Source organism: Capra hircus, chromosome 26 (genome assembly GCF_001704415.2).
Source record: "Capra hircus breed San Clemente chromosome 26, ASM170441v1, whole genome shotgun sequence".
NCBI classification, from domain to species: domain Eukaryota; kingdom Metazoa; phylum Chordata; class Mammalia; order Artiodactyla; family Bovidae; genus Capra; species Capra hircus.
The window spans coordinates 16,887,805-16,913,981 of record NC_030833.1 but is presented as its reverse complement, the minus strand read 5'-3'; the positions used below and the strand labels follow the sequence as shown (position 1 = coordinate 16,913,981).

General features: G+C 44.8%; 1 protein-coding gene across 8 annotated transcripts in view; it reads right to left on the bottom strand.

The window, feature by feature from the left end:
• ABLIM1 (actin binding LIM protein 1) overlaps positions 1-26,177 on the bottom strand; it is a 334,182-nt gene that overhangs the window by 165,234 nt on the left and 142,771 nt on the right. The window lies entirely within an intron of this gene.

Here is a 26,177-nt window from a genome sequence, read left to right as displayed (position 1 = left end):
CATCGTCAAACAGGAAATTATGGCCATAAGAGGAAAGTAAAATGATTAGCTGGAGTCCTTCCTAATATTCAGAACCAGCTTCACCTCATCTAAGTTCCTCCTATCTAGGGGACAGACCATGAAACTAGACCACTAGAATCAGAACATATGAGAAAGCATATTGGAAATAAAAATCTCTTTAGTGGGTGACTATCATGAGCCTGTATGACAGCATTCTAATTCTAATTCTAATGCATTATAATTGCCCCAGGCTTTGATGCTGGGAGGGATTGGGGGCAGGAGGAGAAGGGGACGACCGAGGATGAGATGGCATCACGGACTCAATGGACATGAATCTGAGTGAACTCCGGGAGTTGGTGATGGACAGGGAGGCCTGGCGTGCTGCGATTCATGGGGTCGCAAAGAGTCGGACATGACTGAGCAACTGAACTGAACTGATATGAACTATTCACATCTGTCAAGATGCTGTAGAAGGATGTATGCTCATCTTTTCCTGCGAGAACTCCAAAATTGCAACTAACTGCTGAAAAGTGATCGACAGGAGAATGTTGGATCCCACCAATAAAAGATACCCTTTTACTTTGCCCACAAAGGTATGTATGGTCAAAGCTATGGTTTTTCCAGTAGTCATATATGGATGCCAGAGTTGGACCATTAAGAAAGCTGAGCACTAAAGAATTGACGCTTTTGAACTGTGGTGTTGGAGAAGAATCTTGAGAGTCCCTTGGACTGCAAGGAGATCTAACCAGTCAATCCTAAAGGAAATCAGTCATGAATATTCATTGGAAGGATTGATGCTAAAGCTGAAGCTTCAATACTTTGGCCACATGATGCTGACTCATTAGAAAAGACCCCAATGCTGGGAAAGATTGAAGACAGAAGGAGAAGGGGGTAACAGAGGATAAGATGGTTGGAAGGCATCATCAACTCAACTGATATGAGTTTAAGCAAGCTTCAGGAGCTGGTGATGGACAGGGAAGTCTGGCATGCTGCAATCCATGGGGTTGCAAAGAGTTGGACACGACTGAGCAGCTGAACTGAACTGATTTGAACTATTCAGAGTGTCCCTGGTAATATATCCCCCTCCCAAGGGCCCTTCCCTCTCATTAGCACCATCAGTCTCTCCACCAGCCTTTGAAACCATACCAGGCTTGATGGTTTTCAAAACCCTTCCATCTGCATTATCTCAAGTCACTCTCACAAGAGCCTTATGAGGTAGGAAGAGCAGTAACAGTCAAGCCCATTTTTAAAACAGGCAGACTGAGACTCAGAGGGATAAAATGACTCACCCAAGGTGACACAGCCATGAAACAGAGAGCTGGCAATAAACCAATGCAGTGCTCTTTACACCCTAACAAGCCCCTAATCACTGATGCTTGGAACCTCTCAGTCATCCTGATCCCACCCCCTCACTCATCCCCCATGAAATTCTGTCCACCCTCCCATCCTTTAGTCATCCTTTTGCTCACCACATAAATCCAAACTTCAACCCCTTTCTCAAGATTGCTGAGGGTTCCCAGCAGCTTGGCTCTTTCTTCTTCAACATGGCCTTGGATGTGTAGGTCACTCAAAGAGGTGGACATCACTCCCCACTCCTTAAGCTCAGGCTGTGCTTGGTGACTTCATTCCAGAGGGGACAGTATGGAAGAGGGGTGGGAGAGAACCTTTACAGTGAACAAATCTGACAAGCACTACCTCACCTGAGAGATCAAAGTCGACATCAACAATCAACATCATGTTGAGAGTGTGTACCTCCGATATGATGTGATGACAACTGGCACTTTGCCCCCATGACCTTCTCTCCCGTAAACTTCATAACCCTAGTCTAATCATGAGAAAATCCCCCAAATGAGGGACTTTGCACAGAAACCTGATTCGTACTCTTCACAATCGTCAAGATCATCAAAAACAAGAAGGAAAGTCACATTGCTGCAGCCAGGAGGAGCTGAAAATGATACAATGACTAAACGCAGTATGGTGTCCTGGATGGAATCCCAGAACAGGAAAAAGACATCAGGAAAAAAAAACAAGAAAATACACATAAAATACAGACTGAAGTTACTAACAACGTGTCATTCTTGGTTCATTAACTATTACAAAAGAATTATGTTAATGCAAGATGTTACTCACATGGAAAACTAGTATATGGAAACTATTATTTTCTCAAATTTTCTGTAAGTCTAAGACTGTTCTAAAAATAAGATTTATTAAAATAAAAACAAAATAACTTCCATTATTTCTCTTAGTCCCAATCTATCAAATCTAAAGTTCTTGGTACTATTTCAGAGATCTTCAATAACACGACCCATGATAGCTATTTAGATATTTAAGAAGGGACTACATTTGTTAAGTACTTCTCACTGTATTGATTGGTTCTGAGCTCAGGCTAACCTGAAAGATGAACACTAAAGTCCTCTGATGTCCATTTGTATGAATATACAAAGTCTCCTTTAATGAGGCCTCCTGACTACTTCCTGATCGTCATCTTCCTTGCCTTCACTCATGTCATATGCCTCACTTAGAATAACCTCTCCTTTCCTCATTTGCTTGCTCCTTGGAAGAAAAGTTATGACCAACCTAGATAGCATATTAAAAAGCAGAGACATTACTTTGCCAACAAAGGTCCATCTAGTCAAAGCTATGGTTTTTCCAGTAGTCATGTATGGACGTGAGAGTTGGACCATAAAGAAAGCTGCTCACTGAAGAATTAATGCTTCTGAACTGTGGTGATGGAGAAGAATCTTGAGAGTCCCTTGGACTGCAAGGAGATCAAACCAGTCATGACTATTCATTGAAAGAACTGATGCTGAAGCTCCAATACTTTGGCCACCTGATGTGAAAAGCTGACTCATTAGAAAAGACCCTGATGCTGGAAAGACTGAAGGCAGGAGGAGAAGGGGACAACAGAGGATGCGATGGCTGGATGGCATCACTGACTCAATGGACATGAGTTTGAGCAAGCTTCAGGAGATGGTGATAGACAGAGAAGCCTGGTGTGCTGCAGTCCGTGGGGTCACAAAGAATCGGACATGACTGAATGACTGAAAAACTCCTCATCCGCTCAAATCCAACCTGACACACAAGGCCTGGTCCACATCCTGGCTCTTATCTGAAGCTATCACTGTAGTTCATATTCATAAAATATCTCATCCTCCTCCAAGTCCTAAAGCACTAAATACCTGCATGGTCATCCAGCACTTAATTGTCTCTTATTTTGTATTTGCTTTTGTTTCACAATGCATCAGTCCTGACCGTATAAAATCCCAGGCTCAGGGTTCAATTTCTCCAGATTTCTGGGATTCTTCTGATATCAAATAACCTGAGTTGTTCTCTCTGCGCTCCTCAGTTCAATCTTTAGATCAGGGAAAACAGGGTTACCATTCAACACCACTACTGAGGTACCTCCCCCATGAAGCTAGAGACTCCTGAACATATGACATCTCAAGGTCACCCTGTAACATTATTCTATTTTGCAACAAGAACAATTTATTGAACACTTACTATGTCCAAGGCCCTGTCATAACTGTTTTATCCCAGCAATCACAGATAATCTTACAACTGCCTTTTGGGGGGAGTTATTTCATTATTCCTGTTTTGCAGAGCAGAATACCAAAGCAAGGAGTTCAAAACCTTGTTCAAGATCACACAACGAGGAAGTTTTCTGACTCCAAAGCCCAGGCTCTGAAGCACTGAGTAGGGGGTTTCCACAGGAAAGTCTTGTGCAGCCTAGATGGAAACCACGCTAGTGTGATGTATTAGATTCTGATTACACAGTTCAGAAATGCTGAATACCCAGCTGCATGAGAATCCCAAAGGTAACACCTGCTAGTAAATAAGCAGATGGGAAATAGCACTTCAAATACCAAAAGTTATTCCAGGCTGCAGTGATTTACGGGAAAAGAACACTTGCAGGGGAAGGGGAACAGACGGAGGAAAAGCAACCCGACTTTGGGAGGACACGGCCTGCAGCTTCCGCTCTGAGCAGAGGTCTGGGCTGGAAAATTGTCTCTGGTTAGGACTAGTCTGGATTTGCAATCACACAATGATATTCCGCTGGTAAGCTTGGTTTCTGCCTAAAGACAGGAATCCTGTTCTCCTGGGAGTCTACATTTCAGAGAGACAGCTTTACTACTAAGAATACTTTCTAAGCTTCTACTGCATTGCTGCTGTTTAGTCACTAAGCTGTGAAATGAAGTTGCTTAGTTGTGTCCGACTCTTTGCGACCCCATGGACTGTAGCCTACCAGGCTCCTCGGTCCATGAAATTTTCCAGGCAAGAGTACTGGAGTGGGTTGCCATTTCCTTCTCCAGGGGATCTTCCTGACCCAGGGATCGAACCAAGGTCTCCCGCATTGCAGGCAGATGCTTTACCATCTGAGCCACTAGTTGCATCCGACTCTTTTGCGACCCCATGGACTGTAGCCCGCCAGGCTCCTCTGCTCATGGGATTTCCCAGGCAAGAATACCGTAGTAGGTTGCCATTTCCTTCTCCAGGGGATCTTCCTGACCCAGGGATCGAACCTGCATCTCCTGCTTTGGCAGGTGGATTTTTTTTTACCATTGAGCCACCAGGGAAGCCCTTCTACCCTAGTTCCCACTTAACTGTAAACACGTGTCACGCAGATGTATTCTCCCCCTCCTACCACTTCTCTCCGCCTCCTACTCCCTTTCTTTATGCTAGAGTGGCACTATTATTGAGCCTAGGAATCAAGAAACTCAAAGAGTTTAAATAAATGCATAGAGTGCTTAATTCACAGTTTACCTAAAAGTCCATTTCCTGCTGTGGCAAGTGGTAGTTACAGGAAGCTACCCACTGTTACTGTGTCGTTAGTTACCCCAAATGATCCTTCTCTTGAATTGGCTTCCATGACCTAATTTTCTCCCACCACGTTAGTCTGGTAATCAGGATTATTATTTGGCACAAAGCACAGGGCTGCCTTAGCACAAAACTCCCAGCGAGCAGTCAGACGGCTCTAACTTTCTGCCACTTTGGGCTTTCCATTTGTAAGAGGTCCCGGCATCTGACGTTTCTTTTCTGAGCCAATGCCATAGGCCTCTGCTATTCCTCCCAACATAAAAGACACCGTCAGCCATGGGGCAGCTGGGATCCTGATTATAGAAACAGCCCAGGCTCTAATCCAGTTAATCTGATTCCCCCAAGGCAAAGAGGTGCTAGGATAATAAAAATTCAGCTAGGAAACTTCCTCTGTGTAAATCATAGGATGCTTCTACCCTGCCATGCTACCCCTGCCTTTTACATATAAAGGTTAATTTTAGAAGGGGTTTAACATCAGCTTGGGTGTCTTATCCTCCCGCTTCTAAAAGACTGACTCCCTCGACACACCTTTTGGTTGAGATGACTCACCGAGGCAACACCCTTCTTTGACCTCTCCTAGTCCATCTCTGACAGCACTGAGTGATTTAACTTCAAAGCACAGTCATGGGTATAAAGCCCCACCTCTCCTCTTGAATAGTAATTAGAAAGGACCTTGGGTTAGAAGTTAGGAGACTCCCAATCTCCTGCCATGTGCCTCCACTGCCCCGAGGCCACACAAAAGGGCTTAAGAATACCTCACAGGGTGGAAATGGAGACATGAGGTCAGCTTCTCATGGGAGCCCCCACAGCGCCGGCCTGACACATTGATGCCCGAGTCAGCTGAATGTCGGGAGAGGCAGCCACCAATCCCTATGAGCACGAATTTCTGAAGTATAATAAAATTCCCTGCTGAAATGTGATACAGCCTTTTAAGGTCACCCAGGGCTCTCAAATTGTCCCCGTAGCAGCAATTCCATTTAGAAATGGATGAAATCGAAAGATTAGGCTGTGACTTCAGCCTGAAGCCTGCTGCGAGAACACCACATCTTTCTGGACTGCTGGAAGAGCCACCTCTGGGCTGACTCTGAGATTGGGATGGATGCTGGCCCCCCCTGGGGCCATTGACGGTACTCAGGTGAAGACTGAGGGTCATAGGCTATCAGCATTTAGGCCTTGGGCCCTGGGATGGGGTTTAACTTTAGGCCTGAAACCACCATGGCCTTTTCCTGCTAATTCCAAATCCAGACGCTTAAGAGGGGTTTAAAAAAACAAAGAACCAAGAAGTTGATTCAGGACCAGGATGCTTCCCAGCTGTGTTTGCCTTTTTGATTTTTGGCTACTTCTACTTAATTAGTGCACTCAGAATTACTAATTAGTTAAACAGTATTTTAACAGCCACTGAAGAAGAAAGTAGGGAAGAAGAAAGTAGGGAAAACCACTAGACCATTCAGGTATGACCAAAATAAAATCCCTTATGATTATACAGTGGATGTGAGAAATAGATTCAAGGGATTAGATCTGATAGACAGAGTGCCTGATGAACTATGGACAGAGGTTCATGACATTGTACAGGAGGCGGGGATCAAGACCATCCCCAAGAAAAAGAAATGCAAAAAGGTAAAATGGTTGTCTGAGGAGGCCTTACAAATAGCTGTGAAAAGAAGAGAAGTAAAAAGCAAAGGAGAAAAGGAAAGATATACCCATTTGAATGCAGAGTTCCAAAGAATAGCAAGGAGAGATAAGAAAGTCTTCCTCAGTGATCAATGCAAAGAAATAGAGGAAAACAACAGAATGGGAAAGACTAGAGATCTCTTCAAGAAAATTAGAGATACCAAGGGAACATTTCATGTAAAGATGGGCTCGGTAAAGGACAGAAATGGTATGGACCTAACAGAAGATATTAAGAAGAGGTAGCAAGAATACACAGAAGAACTGTATGAAAAAGATCTTCATGACCCAAATAATCACGATGGTGTGATCACTCACCTAGAGCCAGACATCCTGGAATGTGAAGTCAAGTGGGCCTTAGGAAGTATCACTACGAACAAAGCTAGTGGAGGTGATGGAATTCAGTTGAGCTATTTCAAATCCTAAAAGATGATGCTGTGAAAGTGCTGCACTCAATAGGCCAGCAAATTTGGAAAACTCAGCAGTGGCCACAGGACTGGAAAAGGTCAGTTTTCATTCCAATCTCAAAGAAAGGCAATGCCAAAGAATGCTCAAACTACCGCACAATTGCACTCATTTCACACGCTAGTAAAGTAATGCTCAAAATTCTCCAAGGCAGGCTTCAGCAATACGTGAACCATGAACTTCCAGATGTTCAAACTGGCTTTAGAAAAGGCAGAGGAGCCAGAGATCAAATTGCCAACATCCACTGGATCATGGAAAAAGCAAGAGAGTTCCAGTAAAACATCTATTTCTGCTTTATTGACTATGCCAAAGCCTTTGACTGTGTGGATCACAATACACTGTGGAAAATTTTGAAAGAGATGGGAATACCAGACCACCTGACCTGCCTCTTGAGAAATTTGTATGCAGGTCAGAAAGCAACAGTTAGAACTGGACATGGAACAACAGACTGGTTCCAAATAGGAAAAGGGCTTCCCTGGTGGCTCAGATGGTAAAGCATCCACCCGCAATGGAGGAGACCAGGGTTCGACCCCTGGGTTGGGAAGATCCCCTGGAGAAATGGCAACCCATTCCAGTATTCTTACCTGGAGAATCCTATGGACAGAGGACCCTGATAGGCTAAGCCCATGGGGTCGCAAAGAGTCAGACATGACTAAGCGACTTTACTTTCTTTTACTTATTTAACTTATATGCAGAGTACATTATGAGAAACGATGGGCTGGGTGAAACACAAGCTGGAATCAAGATTGCCAGTAGAAATATCAATAACCTCAGATATGCAGATGACACCACCCTTATGACAGAAAGTGAAGAAGAACTAAAGAGCCGCTTGATGAAAATGAAAGAGAAGAGTGAAAAAGAAAAAGTTGGCTTAAAGCTCACATTTGGAAAACTAAGATCATGGCATCTGGTCCCATCACTTCATGGCAAATATATGGGGAAACAGTGGAAACAGTGTCAGACTTTATTTTTGGGGGCTCCAAAATCACTGCAGATGGTGATTGCAGCCATGAAATTAAAAGACGCTTACTCCTTGGAAGAAAAGTTATGACCAACCTTGACAGCATATTAAAAAGCAGAGACATTACTTTGCCAACAAAGGTCCATCTGGTCAATCCTATGGTTTTTCCAGTGGTCATGTATGGATGTGAGAGTTGGACTGTGAAGAAAGCTGAGCGCCGAAGAATTAATGCTTTTGAACTGCGGTGTTGGAGAAGACTCTTGAGAGTCCCTTGGACTGCAAAGAGATCCAGCCAGTCCATCCTAAAGGAGATCAGTCCTGAATGTTCATTGGAAGAACTGATGCTGAAGCTGAAGCTCCAATACTTTGTCCACCTGATGCGAAGAACTGACTCATTGGAATAAAACTACCATGTGACCCAGCATTCCCACTACTGGGCATATATCCTGAGAAAACCCTAATTGAAAAAGCACTTGTACCCCATTGTTCACTGTAGCACTATTTAAATAGCTGGAACATGGAAGCAACCTAGATGCCCACTGACAGATGAGTGGATAAAGAAGCTGTCGTACATATAGAATATTACTCAGCCATAAAAAGGAACATATCTGAGTCATTTCTAATGAGGATGAACCTAGAGCCTATTATACAGAGTGAAGTAAGTTAGAAAGAGAAAAACAAATGTCATATATTAATGCATATGTATGGAATGTAGAAAGATGGTCCTGATGAACTTATTTGCAGGGCAGCAGTAAAAACACACACATAGAGGCCAGACTTATGGACACAGTGGGGAAGGGGAGGGTGGGGCAGACTGAGAGAGTAGCATGGAAACATATACCTTACCACATGTAAATCAGATCACCAGCGGGAATTTGCTGGGTGACGCAGGGAACTCTAACTGGTGCTCCATGACAACCTAGAGGGGTGGGACGAGGTGGGAGGTTGGAGGGAGGTTCAAGAGGGATGGCACATATGTACACCTGTGGCTGATTCATGTTGATGGATGGCAGAGACCAACACAAATAGAAAAATAGTTTTGTTGTTTTTTTTTTTGAAAAATAGTATTTTAGACAAACTAATGAATGTAGGTAATGTGTGTATGCTTAGATTAACCTTGATGAGCCCTTGAGCACCAAGGATGGTGAGCTGTTTGGCTCCTGCCTGCTGCAGAGAGCTGGCTGCATAAGGCTCTGCAACTGTGTGCTCAGTGACTTCATCTTAGTAGCTTGAAGTCAGCCGTGGGGAGGGTATTTACACCCCAGAAACCAGCAGACTTCACAATTCAGGGCTTTACCCTATGCCTACTCCCAAAGTCTGCTGTTACACATTTCTAACACAGCACTGTGCCCGAGGTTTACCTGCTAGGAAACAGCAACATGAGGCTTTCAATGCACATGGCGGTAAATTTCAGAAACAAGATTCGAATCCTCTATGAAGTGGCCTTCCCACTCCTGCTCTGTGTGAATAAACACACACCGTCACCTTTCCCTGGGTGTCTCCTGGGTCTGCACACCCAAGGGGAGGAGGAAAGCAAAGGACCTGAGTTCACAGCATCCAACGTGCAGAGTCAGACATGACCTTACGAACGCTGGGACTGCTCTTTAGGTGTTTAGGCTCCTTCCAGAAATGAAGTTCTGACTTGTTCAGGCTTTCTGTATGACACAACTCTGCCCAGTGTTACCTTTGCAAGAAAAGGCAAACACACATAATCTATACTTGCCACCTTGCCAAGTATTTTCCTAGTCACCCAGGTGACAGAGAACCTGACCCTGAGTGGTTTGATCATTCTCTCATTTAACTTCAGGTGTTCATCCACAGGAGTGGGAGAAAAGAGATTATTTCCTGAAGTTTAGCAAAGCCCAGACCTAGTAAAATCTATCACTGGGAAAGAAAGAAATATATTTGAAGTTCAACATGGGACCAGGGGAGAGGACAGAGAGATATTAAATGGATACCTCCATTAAAACTCCTAAATTCCAATGCTTGGGAAATAACTTCTTATCTATAGTCAACAAATAACGACCACGTGAGAGCCGCTGTGTGTGCTGTGTTGTCCCAGGCCTTCTAGGGAACTGTGGAGACAGACCACCCAGGCCCTCCCCAGTGCTGTGCAGAGCACACAGCAAGCTCTCCCTGGGGAGCTGATCAATGCAGAGAGAAAATGCTGTTCTGGGAGGTTAGGACAGCCTTCTGTCCTAGGCTAGGACTTCAGAGGGCTTCCCTGGTGGCTCAGCTGGTAAAGAATCCGCCTGCAGTGCAGGAGACCTGGCTTTGATCCCTGGGTTGGGAAGATCCCCTGGAGAAGGGAATGGCAATCCTCTCCAGTATTCTGGCCTGGAGAATTTCAGGGACTGTATAGTCTATGGGGTCACAAAGAGTCAGACACGACTGAGGACTTCTGAAGAGAGAAGCATGCAGTAGGCTGGGACAAATAGTTGGAGAAAGTTTCAGGGAATTTGAGACCATGGTGTGGGCAGAAGGTGAATAGTGACAAGGGAGGAGGTTTTAAGGGGAGGGAGAGTGGGAGCCAGGCCTGGAGGTGGGAGAGCCATGGCTTGTTGGGCAGCCTTCTGACCCAGAGGCTTCACGGGCAAAAGCAATGGAAGGTGAAAGTGACAGCCCTTCTTCCAAGACATTCATGTAAATCCCAGAAACTGGTCTCAAAGAGTTTACAGTTTAATCGGGTAGGATAGGTGGAGGGAGGTAGAGGAAAGGAGAGACAGACAGATAAGGAGACAGAGAGATGGAGAAAGAGAAAGAATGTGAATGGAAATAAAAGGTGGAGAGTAAATCATGTGCTGCAATAAAAGTATAAATTGAGAGAGAAACCAGAAAGCATCCTCTCAGCTGGACCTTTAAAAAGGGTAGGTGGCAGGATTTAAGTGAGTAGGAAGGAAGAGTAAGGCATCGTAGACAATGGAGGGGTGGGTTGGGGTATGTTTGGGGACCATCAGGACACCTGGTTTGGCTTAAACATAGCGAGCAAAGGGCAACATGGAATAGAAGACAGTGAACAAGGTTCATCCTGGACATCCTTTTAGGGAAGCTAAGGACCAGACTGCGGCTTCCTCATCTCCCCAGGAAGGAGGTCTTGAGATGGGTGAAAGTATCAGAGTAAGCTGGCCTATTTCTTGCTGAGTTAGGACTATCTCGCAGCTCGCAGTGCAGGCAAGTTGAGAGCCATGCACTATGACATGATGGCTCTCAGGGAGGGGTCCCTCTAGCCGTGAGATGATCACAACCTGGATTCTGGTCGGACAGACCTCATGTGAATCCAGGTTCCACCCCTCTTAGCTCTGTGATCTTGAAACAAGTTACTTTTCTTCCCCAAGCCTTACTTTCCTCATCTGCAAAGTGGGGATAAATTCTATTCAGACACTTACGAGGATAAATGAGTTAATGTCAGGATAAATGAGTTAATGTCTGTAAAGTGCCTGGCACTTTTCCCAACAGACAGTGAGCATGCCCCAAAGGGAAGCCATGATGGTTCCCATGGTGTTTCAGTAAGGGAATAAGGTGAGCTGGAGTTTAAGGTCCTTGATCATAAATAGATAACCATGTGCTCCACCTGAAACACAAATACACTGAATTTCCAGCTCTGCTGTCTTTTATGCCTTTTAGCAACAGACACATGCTCTTCTGCTGGGTAACACCCAGTGAATATTCAGTGTGCTTAATGAATCTTATAACTTTCTGGATCATCATTTCAGTTTAACTTATAAAAACAAAATAGCAGACCTTGTTTTATCAGCATATAATTCACATATCCTAAAATCTAACAGCATATAATTCACATATCCTAAAATCTACCCATTTAAGTGCACAACTCAATGTCTTTAGGAATATTCACAGTATTATGTGACCATAACCAGAAGGCGTAATTTTGGTATTTTTTGGTACATTTTTATCACCCCGAAAAGAGACCCCACACCCATCAGCAGTCACACCCCACCCCTACTCTGCTTGTGCACGTATGCTAAGTCTGACATTTGTGACGCTATGACTGTAGCCTGCCAGGCTCCTCTGTCCATGGGATTCTCCAGGAATTAACACTGGAGTGGGTTGCCATGCCCTTCTCCAGGGAATCTTTCTGACCCCAGGATGGAACCCGTGTCTCTTATGTCTACTGCCCTGGTAGGCAGGTTCTTTACCAGTATCGCCACCTGGGAAGCCCCTCCCCTGTTCAAACCTGGACAACCACCAATCTATTTTCTGTCTCTATCTATTTTAAATAGCAGGTCTGACTTGCATCTGTTAGTCTCAGCTTCTCAACATTAGCACAGCAATCAGAAGGGAAAACTGTACATGCACAAACAAGGATTTTCCCACCCCTCCACACACCCACCCCTTACTGATGCATGGAATCCTCCCCGCTAAAGTATATCTTTGTTTTCCACCAACACATCCCCACTCTGACAAGTGTCCTCATTAGCACTTCGTTTCTGCTGCCCTCTTGAGAAAGAGCCCATTAGAAGGGAAAAAAAAAAAAAAAAAATTGAATGAGACACCATCAGACCCAGTCCACATCTCATGTGGGAGTTTTCACAAACACAACTTGCCTAGGGGTATGTAAACACTGGAGATTGGCCAGAAAACTAGGAACAAGAGGATGTACGTCTGAGTAATTAGTTCCTCACCAAGCAGGGTGCTGCGAGGGGTTTAGGGGACAGTTGGGAAGAACGCACAGAGTCTACGTCTTCCAACAGTGTGGGCTTTTGACTCATGCATTCAATTCCTTTGCTACAGAGCAACGAGAGCGATCTTTTAAGGGCATAATTCAAGCAGATCATACCACCAACTAAGGCCTCCAGGCAGCTTCCGCTACATTATCCAGGAAGCCCTAGGGTAGCCCACAGAGCCCTCCCACCAGTCTGGTCTCTTCTCACGCCCTCTTCACACTGCTCCCCAAGCTCCAGTTCCTGCTCCTTCAAGGTCTCCACCTGTCCTCTCCTTTCCCAGAAGGGGCTCATCCCCCAGGTATTTGCAGACTGGCTCCTCCTCTTCCGGTCTCATCCTAAAGCAGCTCCCATGCCATCCTTCCGAGAACTCTCCTGGGACCACCCAAGTCGAATCAGTCTGCCTACTCCCCCCAACTCTGTTAACTTGCTTTATACTTAGCACCATCTGTCCATTCTCATTCTTTCCTTCTTTTCTGTCCTCTATTCACTGCATTCCCAGGGTCTGGCAGAGTTCCTGACACAAGGTCTGTGCTCTATAAATGTGGGTTCAGTGGGTTCTTTCACTTAACACTAGCCTGGTTTTCTGTCTCTTTTCCATAGTAACACCCTTTGGGTGACATAGAAAGTTGGTTAAATGCCTTGGGTTTGCCAACAGTCTCTATCAATTAGGTAATTTTGAAGATGTCAATAAACCCAACTAATGACATTAAATATAAGACTTGCTTAAATTTCTGACTCAGAAAAAAAAAAAAAAGCTGAAGGAATGAGCTTATTGGTGGGCCAGTTTCAAACCCACGGTGGCCGACCTTCTCTCTGAATGAGAACCACACAAAGGAGCGCAATTTCCAGTTGAACTGACCTGAGGCAGAAGCAGAGGTGGCATCAGAGCCTTGGAAAAGCTAAACAAGGGCACTGTCCCCAGAGCACGACATGACACAACATGATGATGGGAGGAGCCAGCAGGAGCTGCTGCAGAGTGGGTGGACAGCTTCCTTGGCAAGAATCCTGGGCACACCTGGCTTCGAGCCTCAAACTTTTTAGAACAACTGTTCTTACAAAATCCACACATTCCTGCACCAAATTATTATCAGACATCTTGTTTCATTCCACAGGGTGAAGATGAACTAGGATCGGCAGCTTGCTTGCCCAGAGGGTTTGGGGCTCAAGAACCCAACTGGGAGAGGTCCCTAGTGATGTTTTATCCCAGGACAGTAGCCACGGGAAGCCACTTGTGTGGTCCTGAGCAGGGTCTCATGACAAAGAGTTACAAATTCTTGCTCTGCTTGAGGTGAACTTCGAAGAGACTGCTCAGCGAGAATGGGTGGTTCCTCAACTCACCCATCCAGCTTTGTTCACTTGCCTGCACCCTCAAACCAATCTGATCACTGAACTCCATCCCAGGGAACACACTGGCCCCTTCACACACAATTTCACTCAGTCCAGAAGGATAATAATAATCACAGCAGCAAGAGCAAGCAATTACTGAGCTCTTGCTGTAGACTTCCCTGGTGACTTAGATGGTAAAGAATCTGTCTGCAATGCGGGAGACCTGGGTTTGATTCATGGGTCAGGTAGATCCTCTGTAGTATGAAGTGGCAACCCACCCCAGTATTCTTGCCTGGAGAATTCCATGGACAGAGGAGCCTGGGGGGCTCCTCTATCTATGGGGTTGCAAAGAGTCGGACATGGCTGAGCGACTAACACCTTCACTTGTTAGGGTCCAGGCATTATTTTAAGACTTTTTGATGTGGACCAGTTTTTAAGTCTTTACTGAATTTGTTACAGTATTTATTCTGTTTTCTACTTCTATTTTTTGGCTGTGAGGCATGTGATATCTTAGTTACCCAACCAGGGATCAAACCCAAACACCCTGCATTGAAAAGTGAAGTCCCAACCACTGGACCACAGGGAAGTCCCCCTGGGCATTCCTTTATTATTTAATATATATCAATTATATATTAATATATATTATATATATATTCCTTTAATATTTAATATAAATATTAACTGATTCAATCCTCACAACAATCCTATGAAGTTGGTACTACTGATATCATTATTTTCTGATGAGGAAACCGAGGCATGAGGGAGCGGGCAAGGATTCAGTGACTTGCTCCAGGTCACACAATTAGTAACAGTAGAGTTGAGATCCGAACCCTGGGCAGTCTGGCTGTAGACTCCCAGAAGCAGTCTGCTGCTTCCAGGCAAGCTTATAATATCTCGAAGGCTTTGAGGATAATCTTACAAAGTTATCAAGGTAAATGGAGCAATTGTACTGCAAGGGACAAATGAGAAAGAAATGAACATATACAGGGAAGGGCTTTACCAGTTCAGGTCCAAACTTGTGTCTCCTAAAAACCCCAGCTACAGGCAGTTTGACTGCCTCTCCACTCAGCTACAAGTTTAGTTCTCATTGCCTACATTTTAGGTTTATTTTTCTTTGCAAGGAATATTGGGCCATTCCCTCTGGCTCTGGGGTATGCACCTACCCTACTATTCTCTACAAATGAGTCAGTTCAGTTCAGTCACTCAGTCTGAGTGACTGAGCATATAGCTTATACTAGCCTTGTTTCTGATGAACAATCCATCGCGAAATTTTTTTTTTCTTTTGCAGATCTAACCAATAATTCTTTGCAGTGCTCAAACTTCTCAGATAACTTATCAAACCTCCACACTCGGAGAGAAAAGTGGGTGTTCTCTGCTATTTTCACTGAAGAAAGAAACAGAATCTCACTCAGGTGAAGAGCTTGGCTCTACATCCTCTGGAAAGTGGGGAGTCGTGATTCAACTGATTATCAACCCCAGCATTCGTTCCCTAGCATCACTGCCTCTGGGGAAGGAAGACGTGCAGGCCGTGGGCTGCACGACTCCAGAGAGGGCCGCTTGCCCATGTGAGGATGAGAATGCAGGGAGGCAACACAAGAGGTCCTGTAAAAACAAGGGGACTTCCCATCTCATCTTCAAACCTGCTCCTAATGGTCTGGCACTGCACAGGTAATATTGTATAGGATACTCTCTGGCCTAGCAGACTGTTGCTCTCTGTCTGGCCTTGCTTGTTTCATTCATGTTTGTCAGCTGCCTTTTTTTCTACCTGTCTTGCAAAGCTATCATATCCGTGCTGCCTCCCTGTGGTCCTGGGGATTTTATAGTAACCACGACCTTTCCCTAGGGGTCTCTCCATCATGGCTGCTCCTTTCAATGGCGAGGAGCCTCTCTTGCACTCTTGTTTCATAGTCTGAGCTCTTTTTGAGTCCTGTTGCATCTTACAGGAATGCCTCTGACTCAAGATAGGAGTGATGGCAGACACACTCGGAATTCAAAGGATGACCATCCCTTTCCTGCTGCACAGTAGCCTTGCAATGACAGATCACCTCTCAGATATTCCAAGAGAGGTGTGCATGTGTGCTAAGTCGTTCAGTCATGTCTGACTCTTTGAGACCCTATGGACTGTAGCCCCCCAGGCTTCTTTGTCCATGGGATTCTCCAGGCAAGAATACTAGAATGGGTTGTCATGCCCTCATCCAGGGGATCTTCCTGACTGAAGGATGACACCCACATCTCTCATGTCTCCTGCATTGGCAGGTGGGTTTTTTCCTTTCTTTTTTTTTTTTTTTTTTAACCACTATCACCAAATGGGAAGCCCCAAGAGAGAGGTGGTCTCTCTCCAAAGCCCCTACATTTTAATGCTTCTTGAGATGTTCTGATAGGTCCATCAGTTCAGTTCAGTTCAGTCGCTCAGTCGTGTCCAACTCTTTGTGACCCCATGAATCGCAGCATGCCAGGCCTCCCTGTCCATCACCAACTCCCGGAGTTTACTCAGACTCACGTCCATCGAGTTGGTGATGCCATCCAGCCATCTTATCCTCTGTCTTCCCCTTCTTCTCCTGCCCCCAATCCCTCCCAGCATCAGAGTCTTTTCCAATGACTCAACTCTTCGCATGAGGTGGCCAAAGTATTGGAGTTTCAGCTTTAGCATCAGTCCTTTCAATGAACACTCAGGACTGATCTCCTTTAGGATAGACTAGTTAGACCTCCTTGCAGTCCAAGGGATTCTCAAGAGTCTTCTCCAACACCACAGTTCAAAAGCATTAATTCTTCAGTGCTCAGCTTTCTTCATAGTCCAACTCTCACATCCATACATGACCACTGGAAAAACCATAGGCTTGACTAGACGGACCTTTGTTGGCAAAGTAATATCTCTGCTTTTTAATATGCTGTCTAGGTTGGTCATAACTTTCCTTCCAAGGAGTAAGCATCTTTTAATTTCGTGGCTGTAATCACCATCTGCAGTGATTTGGGAGCCCAAAGAAATAAATTCTGACACTGTTTCCACTGTTTCCCCATCTATTTGCCATGAAGTGATGGAATCAGATGCCATGATCTTCGTTTTCTGAATGTTGAGCTTTAAGCCAACTTTTTCACTCTCCTCTTTCACATTCATCAAGAGGCTTTTTAGTTCCTCTTCACTTTCTGCCATATGCTATATAAACACATGATGTCCAACCAATGGACGGGAATAGCTGCTGCATTGATAATGGGTGACATGATACCTCACAGACTGCCCAACTCCTGAACCTGTTCTCCTCTCCCTGGCTGTGACGTACAAGCAAGGCGACCAGGGGAGCATGGTCACAGAAGAGAGGTGATGTGGAATCATAGGGGGAAATTCTTCTAAATGAAAAACTCATTCCAGAAATATCAGGTTTAGATGCTAATGAGGCCTGAATGGAGGCTTCCTTTGGACTTTCTGCTGAACTTCAACCACGTAGCATTTTACTCTGAATTTAATAGCTAGGTCTATTCTTAATTGTATCAAGCACCCCAGAATATGACACCAAATTCTTGTCAACTTATGTTTAGGATAAAATGACCAAAAGATTCTGAAATCATTCTGTCAAAATGTTTCTAGTTGTAAGTGAAGAAATTCAAGGTAATCTGTTAAGCACTATTTTAAGTGTCAAGAATGGAAACATGCTTGTCCCTGAAAGTACCTTATTCTGTTCTTATCTAACAGTAGTTTGATGCAGATGTTCTAAACCAATGGTTTTCAAATTTCAGGTGTTGACCCAATGAAACAAAATGAATCATGACTAACTTGTGTGCTTAGTAGCTCAGTCGGGTCTGACGCTTTGCAGCCCCGTGGACCGTAGCCCGCCAGGCTCCTCTGTCCATGAGATTTCCCGGGCAAGAATACTGGAGTGGGTTGCCATTTCCTCCTCCAGGGGATCTTCCCAAGCCAATGACTGAACCCAGATCTCTTAAGTCTCCTGCCCTGGCAGGTGGATTCTTTACCACTGAGCCACATAATAAAAAAAATTGAAGAGACTAGAAAAGAGCAGAGAGTAAAGGCTGAGTATTGCTTCACATGGCTCTTTCATTAGCCATCTATATTGTAAGGGCACAAGTCTTTAGTCTTTTTGTGTGAAAATGTGTTTCTTATTGTGGGTAGGCTTGGTGAGCACAGACCACAATCAGACCACAATCAGAAGGTCCTTTGGCTGAGTCTTGCCCACAGATATGTTTTGTTTGGCCTACATGAAGATTTTTTGAAGAGAAAGTTAAATCATTTGCCAAATTAAGCATCTGGAGAATCTTACATAAAAACCCCTATTTCTAGTCACTCTTGGAAACTGGAAGGTCTGGCCCCGTGGCCCACATCCCTCTGTTCCTAGTTTTGTGTGAACCAGGATAGAGCAATAGGGTGGCTTTTCCTGTAGAGAAGGCCCTGCTGTCCTGTCTGTCCCCATCTCCACTCATCTAGGTTATCTGCCTGATTCTTAGAGGCATTTCAATGTACAGCCTCTGGTTCTATCCATCCTCAACTCAACCTGACCTGCAGAGCCCTCCATTTACCCTTCCCCATGGTTACTGCAGCACCTCGTGACTAATGGTAGTTCCTGCCAAACTCGGCTGGCTGCATCTCCGTCACTGCTTCTGTTTTGCCAATTGGAAACCCTTTATTCATTTGTTGCACTCCTGTTCATCCTTCAAAGCCTAGTCTGCCACGACCTTCCAGGAGAATTAACCAGCCACCTGCACTGCAGTCCTGGAAAATCCCATGGATGGAGGAGCCTGGTGAGCTGCAGTTCATGGAGTCACTAACAGTAGGACACGACTGAGAGACTTCACTTTCACATTTCACTTTCATGCATTGGAGAAGGAAATGGCAACCCACTCCAGTGTTCTTGCCTGGAGTATCCCAGGGACAGGGGAGCCTGGAGGGCTGCCGTCTATGGGGTCACACAGAGTCAGCCACGACTGAAGCGACTTAGCAGCAGCAGCAGCAGCACTGCAGTCCCACATTAAAGAGTTCTTTGTTGCATACATTTCACACTGTATCATAATTATGTATTTTTGTGTTTATGTTCCTTGTTAGAATGTGAGTGCTTTTAGGTCAAGAATTGCATTTTGTTTCTGTACCCAGATTGCTCATCTCTTATTAGGCTCTGAATAAACACTTAAGAATACCCATCTCCCGACCCATACACATCCTTCATCCACTTTTCAGTTAATTCAACATTCACTGAATACTTACCATGGAGCAGACACTGTATAATAGGTTTGAACTGAATTAAACACCATCCCTAACAGGAAGAAATGAACAGAACCCTTCAAGGCCAATCTTAAATGCTCCCTTTTCTGTAAAGCCTTTTCTGATTCATTTGAAACACTAACTCTTCCTTCGAACCTCAGCAGAATACCATTTATACTCCTTCTGATCGCCCTGTGTTGCTTTTATTTTCAGTCATCACCCCTCCCACCACAGGGATTTCATTAACCTGCTGAAGGCAGGACCTTTTCCATGTATTAGATTACCCTCGAAATGCCTTGCAGAGTAGACCTTTATAAATTTGTGATGCGTTCAAGACACCGGTTGCTATGGCTCACTGCTTCAGGCTGGGCTCTTCACACACGGCAGGACTGGCAATATCTTCTAGCTGAGCAGGAACAGCATCACTGAACCTAGTCCAGCAGATACCATTCCCACCAGTCAGCCCTAAAACTGTGCCCCAGCAGCTGTCCAGACAGGGCTCCCCGACATGGTGCACAGCAATCCCGCAACACTCATCTAGCCCCACATGCCACTTGGAGGACCCTCCACCGACCAGGGAGCCCACAGCGCCTGCCATTTTTCTGATGGTTATAGCCTCTCTCCCGTGTCCCTCCAGATGCTCCAGTGTGAAATAACCTTGCTTTTTCTACCATTCTCTGCTTCTTTTATTTTTTCTTAAATTTCTCCCCTCATAGTGTTTCAAATAGCACTGTGAATACAGATTGTTGAATAATCTGTGGTTCAACAGCAACAGAATATAGACAATGCCATGGTCTCTATTAAAACTGCTTGAGATTTTAATAATACATTTTAGCTCCTCGGAAACTAAACGGTTGCAGCTCTTGTGAGCCAAGATAGCTCCTGAAACTGTCTCTAACCAAAGGATTCCAAAGAGGTCTATGAACCCCAGTAAAAATGCTCAACAAACCCTTCAGAATTGGGAGCGATGGTTACAGAATGGCACATTTGTGCCTTGACTCCCCCAAGCCAAGCTGTGCCCCAACTCACTCCCAGGAAAAGGTGCCCTGTAACTTCCCCCTGCTCCCACCCTGCCCACCCCCTGCACATCCAGTGTCATATACTGACAGCAGTCTCCTGGTCACTCAAGTCTCACAGAAGGTTCCCACTTTATGAACCGAAGCTTCATCCTATGCTGCAAGAGAGTCAAAGTGAAAACAATGCTCTTGACTTTGCCATCTGCATTATAAGCAAGATGAAACTGGCAAGAGGGAGCAGAGAGGCTGCTTATATAAAAGTTCTCTCTTCTCTGCCTAGAACGCTGATCATTTTATGGACAAGAAACTGTGATAGTGTCCAAGTATGGTCCCTGAACCATGAGCACCAATATCACTTGGGAACTGCTAGAAGTGCAAAGCCTCAGGCCCTTCCTCAGATTTACTAAATCAGAACTCTGGGACCAGGGTCCAGAAATCCCCTCTCTGACCAAACTCCAGGTGGCCCTGATGTCTGCTAACACTTGAGAACCACTGCCCTAGACAGTAATTTCTCTGAAAGCTTAAGAAAGCCAGCATCTTCACGGTTAAGTCTAAGTATTCAAAAAACTCAGCCTGTTTGATTGCAGTGGAACACAGAAACTCAGCCCTGGTGCCCCCAGGGCACACTGGACCATAATAGCGTTAATCATGTCAGTGTGAACACAAACTCAATGCTTCAGAGAAAAGAGGTCATGCCTACAAATATTCACCCTCCCCCACTGCTAACAAAATTTGCCCTTGAATACACAGCTCCTGCCAGTTTGGGATAAACATACCTCTCGGTATGAGTCACCATCAGACCAACACACAATGAAATAGGAAGCTGGGCTGGTTTCTACTGTGGTGTGCTCAGAGCAGGCTCAACGACAATGGGAAGAAATCCTGCACCACTCACCCATCACTGAACCTTCTGAAAAGTCTTCTGATGCTCTAACGCTGGCTCAGGAAAACCCTCATTGTTTTGGCTTTGGCATATGAGATGCCAGCAGTATGAGGACCCTCCTGCTTGCCTCCCAGGGGCAGTGAATATGATGATGATATCAAGGGGCCCCCTCCTCACAGAGAATCAGTGCCAAGATTTTGCTTTTAGTGGGCTGGGTCTCACTTAGGACATCTTTTCTGCAGGACTTTGGAAAGTTAATTTCTTGTTCTTTTAAAGAAAGTTTCTGTTAAGCAGTACTGGTTGTTTCATCCACCCTGGTCACCTGACCAGGTCATCAGAGAAACAAGAGGCAGGATCACTTCTAAGTGGCCCAATCAGCTGAAGATTGCTCTCAAGAGCTCTGGGTAAATTTAAGTCAATGTATTCCTTCTCTCTGGATAAGGGAAAGGCTACCCACTCCAGTATTCTGGCCTGGAGAACTTCATGGACTGTGTGGTCCGTGGGGTTGCAGAGTCGGACATGACTGAGTGACTCACTTCACTCCATTCCTTCTCTCAGATGTCTTTCCATAGTCAGCCTTAACTCTAATTGTGGAAATGAGGTCTTTTTCTTCTCTCTCTCTGGATAAGCATTTCTTTAGACATTAATGAGTAGGTGGCAGAGGGTAAGGATTTGTTGTGATTTTTTAAAATGTGAAGTTCTTTCCATTAGCCTTAGAAATCCCATCATCTAGACAGCCCTTTGGTCCTGAAGACCAGTGGGGCAGAGTCATACTTCCTGGTGAGAGTAGTACTATTTCATTTATAAAACAGTATGAGAAATTCACACTTAGGTTTTTCCCCCCTCTCCAGTGGAATATGGAGAGAAAACTGGGTCTCCGCTCCCTCTGAAGATGCAAACTTCACAACTGAGATGTGTGTGTAAGTCGCTAATCCAGACAATGTATTCTGAAGCTTGTAGCATTGTGGTGTCTCTTTAAATCAATAGTTTCCCTTTAGACTTTACTTAGGAAATGTTCTTGCCATTGGTGTCCCCTTGAAAAACTTAGGGCTTTTCAAGTTAAGGAAAAAGGAACAACCTAGACAGTTTCAAGAGCAGGTCAGGGTAGGATATGAAACATCCACCTGGGAAGCAGGGTTGGGAAACCGAATCTGGGAGGAGCTAGTCTATACCAACAGGGGGCCTGGAAGGCGACTTGAATGGATGATGAATTATCACACTGCAGAGAGCAATCTGTTCTCAGACTTCCCCGAGGATGGAACAGAAAAGGGTTTTGATTACATTAGGCTGTGTGCACACTCTTGAGTGGGGAGTGTTTATGTGGGTGTGGGTGTTTGGGAGGAGGGGGATGGGGCGGAAGGACAGACACCGTTAGAGGCAGCAACACTTGGCAACGCTAAAGCTTGTTTCTTAAGATGGTATATGAAGTAAGCAACTCCTGAGCGAGAGACGGACACTCTTATATGAAGTCAGCAACTCCTGAGGGAGAGACGGACACTCTTTCTTAAGTCGTACAAGTGATAGATTGTTGTTTAATTTCTCTGGTGTTGACTTAGGTGCTCAGAGTAATTCGAGAAGAATTTACAGAAGGGATGGGCCTTTGAAAGCCATTGTAAGGAAGCAGAACTTGAGTTAGGTCATGGGCAAATGTGCAAAAGGAGACAATATGTATTTCTCACTAGGCAGGAGGGGCAGAATGACACCATGATGGAGATGGAAAATATATCCATGATTATTCAAATAGGAAAAACTGTGGGAGGGGGTGGTTGGAGCATAGGTACAATTAGTGCAGATTCTGCAGCCATAACGGCCTGGGTAGAAAATCAGCTCTTCTACTTTTTGGCTAAGTGATTTCTGGCAAGTGGCTAAACTCCCATGAACCTCCTCTTTCACATTTACTAAAGGGGAGGAGTGCCACTGACCCTGATGGGCTCAAAGATTAGAGGTGATGTATGCAAAGGTGTCAATGCAAAGCCTGCCATTCAGTAACTGGCAGGTTTAATAATAATGTTAAAAATAAAACAAGTTTGGCTTAGATGGGGGTAGGGAGGAGATAATTTAAGGACTTGGAGACAATCCTCAATGATTAGCAGGAAGTCTTGAAATTTACCTTGTCACTCATTTAGGTTTTTCACCTGGAAATATGATGACATCAGCATCGTACGAGGATTACTTTGGTGCCCGTCTGTAGGACACATTTGGACCCAGCATACCACTGTTCTTAGAAGCTGCTAAGAAACAAGATTGCCCCATGTGTGTGTGTCTGTGTCCCATACTCTGTGAGTGTGTGTGTCCCATATTGTGTGTGTGTGTGTGTGCGTGTGTGCATCCCATACACTGGAATGTCAGGAGGATGGTGAACATCTCTCCATCAAGGATGAATTAAAATGAGTTTCACTGGGTCCTGCTCTACTTAAAAGAGCTTCCCTGGTGGCTCAGATGGCAAAGAATCTGCTTACAATGCAGGCGATATGGGTTCAATCCCTGGGTTGGGAAGATCTCCCAGAGAAGGAAATGGCAACCCACTCCACTATTCCTGCCTGGAGAATTCCATGGATGGAGGAGCCTGGTGGGCTACAGTGCTTGGGGTCACAAAGAGTTGGACACAACTGAGCAACTAACACTTTCACTTTTCACTACCTTGAAAGCAAGTTGGGTCATCCAATAGTGGCAGAAAACTTCCGGGAAACACAACAAACAAAAATGGATGTGCTCAACTGTAGAATTGTTTTCTGTAATGTGCTTCCCTCACTGCTGAATTTCTATCCTTCTTACACGAAGGATCAAACCTTTTCCAAACCCTAAGCTCCCTTATTATTTAAACAAATGAGTGTTTACATAACTTAATCTCTAATATTTGCTTATACTTGTTTCCTCTGACACTAAGAAATAATAAATCCCCTTCATGTTTATTTTTAAAACTTGCACTAGGACACACATAAGCTAGAATTAAAGTTTTTAATGAGTAGACTAGGCCACTGGAGTTTAGGTAGATGAAAGTGTTTTCAGGAAGACAGATATTGACTGATAAACCCACAAAATCTCTCCTGCTTCTTTGTTACAGGACACAGCAAGGTTAAGATGCCCTTGAATGCATCAGAGAAACAACTATTTCATAAAGATTCCCAGATCAATAAGGGTCTGAGACTGGAAGTGGGTGGGTGCCTGGTTGGGAGAACAGAAGAGAATGAGGGTCGGTCTGAGACTGGAAGTGGGTGGGTGCCTGGTTGGGAGAACAGAAGAGAATGAGGGTCAAAGTTGGTTGGCCAAGGTCATTCCACACTTGCAGACCTGTGATCTGCCAGCGGGCTTTCTTTCTGTCAGTGTCATGGAAACTTTATCCAAGAGAGAAAATGGAAGCACAGACCGGCGTGACCTAAACCATCTCCAAGTGATGAGCAACGGGGAACCTATGTCACTCCTTCAGAAGACTTCCCGTGTTCCTCAGGATGGTTGCTACCATGATGCAAACTCGCTCCCGGCTGATTCGTGTCTGCCGCAAGAGGAAGGAAGAAGCTGGAACTCTCTGGAAGCAAGAGGAAGCAGAGCGTACTGGAAAAGTCTCCGGATCAGGAGGCCACAGGTTCCAGATCTAGCTCTGACAACGGGCCAACCTGCTTCAACTCTGAGAATCTATGATGTGCAGGTGTCAAGCTATGAACTGAAAAATTAAAGGCAGAGACACAGGGCTGCTTCTGAGAGGTTCACTGTCTAGTGATGGAGCCAGGGGGTGATAAATGCAGACACTGAGCCACGTCCTCCTGTGATGGGACACAGAGGATGAGTCTCCTCTATGTTCTCCATCCACCTACTAGTCTAGTAAACCTGAACTTAGTCCACTTACCTGCTGTATGATTCTGAGCAATTTACTAACCCTTTCTGAAGCCCAGCTTTCTCAGGTCTAGGATGAATGCCTGGACTGCAAGCGCTCCTGTGCCCTTCTGGCTTTAGAAGCTTTAATGGAATTCCTTTCTTTCCACTGAAGCCCTTGTGTACCCACCAAAAACCCTGCCTTTCCCTGCTGTTGACTGAGGTCAATGCAATCAGGGAGCTGGGAGGCAGAAGTGGAGACTGACATGGACCTCAAAATAGAAAAGGAACAGCCTTTAATCAGTGGCTAAGGGCTTAGATAATACTAGTATGTGACCTCTCGGTGGCCTGTCCAAAATGTTCTAGTCAGAAAGTGGTTACTGACTTGTAAAGCAAAAGTGAGCCCAGGCAATCCAAGCTTTGGGAAGTCTCTAATGACTTAAGAAGAGTTGCTATTTGGGGACTACTGCCCTATAAAACGTTCACCGCGAACAGCAAGTCCAGGGCTTCCATGGGCCCCTGGGGGATGGAATTGGGAAGTGACCTTTGCAAGCCCCTTTCCCATTGCTCATAAATTACTCATATTGGGGAAACAAACTCGAAACCATTAGCAGTAGAGATCAGAGTCAGTTTGTTTCAGCTGTGGGGGAGGTAAAAATGAAGAGACCTGACCTTGATTAAATGTCAAAGTCTTTATTAAGGGTTCCTGGTAGCACCCCAAAAAGAGAGGAAATATTATTAGGAGCACTTTTATTCTCACTAAATCATTTCATTCGATTACCCCTGAGTCGGTGTAAAACCAAAGCTAAACCCTGCGATTTATGAAAGATACATGGGAGCAGAATGGACTGACCAGAAGCTGTTTCTCTTTGTGCTGAGGTGCGGCCCTAACATGGTTAGCTGTCATGATCCTATTCCTCCGTTCATCCACTAGTATAATAAACCTGAATTGAGTTTCCAACAATAGGGATCAGCTTGAGTTCAGCGCATTCACCTCACATTTATTCCCTGTAGGGACTTTAAGAGAAAGTAGACAAAGATAAATCACGGAAATGTTGAAGACAGCGCCCAAAGAGCAGACATCTGTGTTTATGGAGAAAAGTATGTCCACAGTCAGGAAATGTGGCAGAATATATCCAAGCTTACCAAAATGCAAAATTCAGCGGTGGTTACTCACACTCTCAAATCATGTAGTAAAAAGTCCCGAAGACATATTATTAACAGAAAAAAATCGAGTCACGAAAAAAATGATCAGAGAATGACCCTTTTTTAATACTTCTATCTATCTTATTCCTTCTATAAGTTCTTGAAGGATACACTATTAACAATTTTGCCTCAAGAGAAA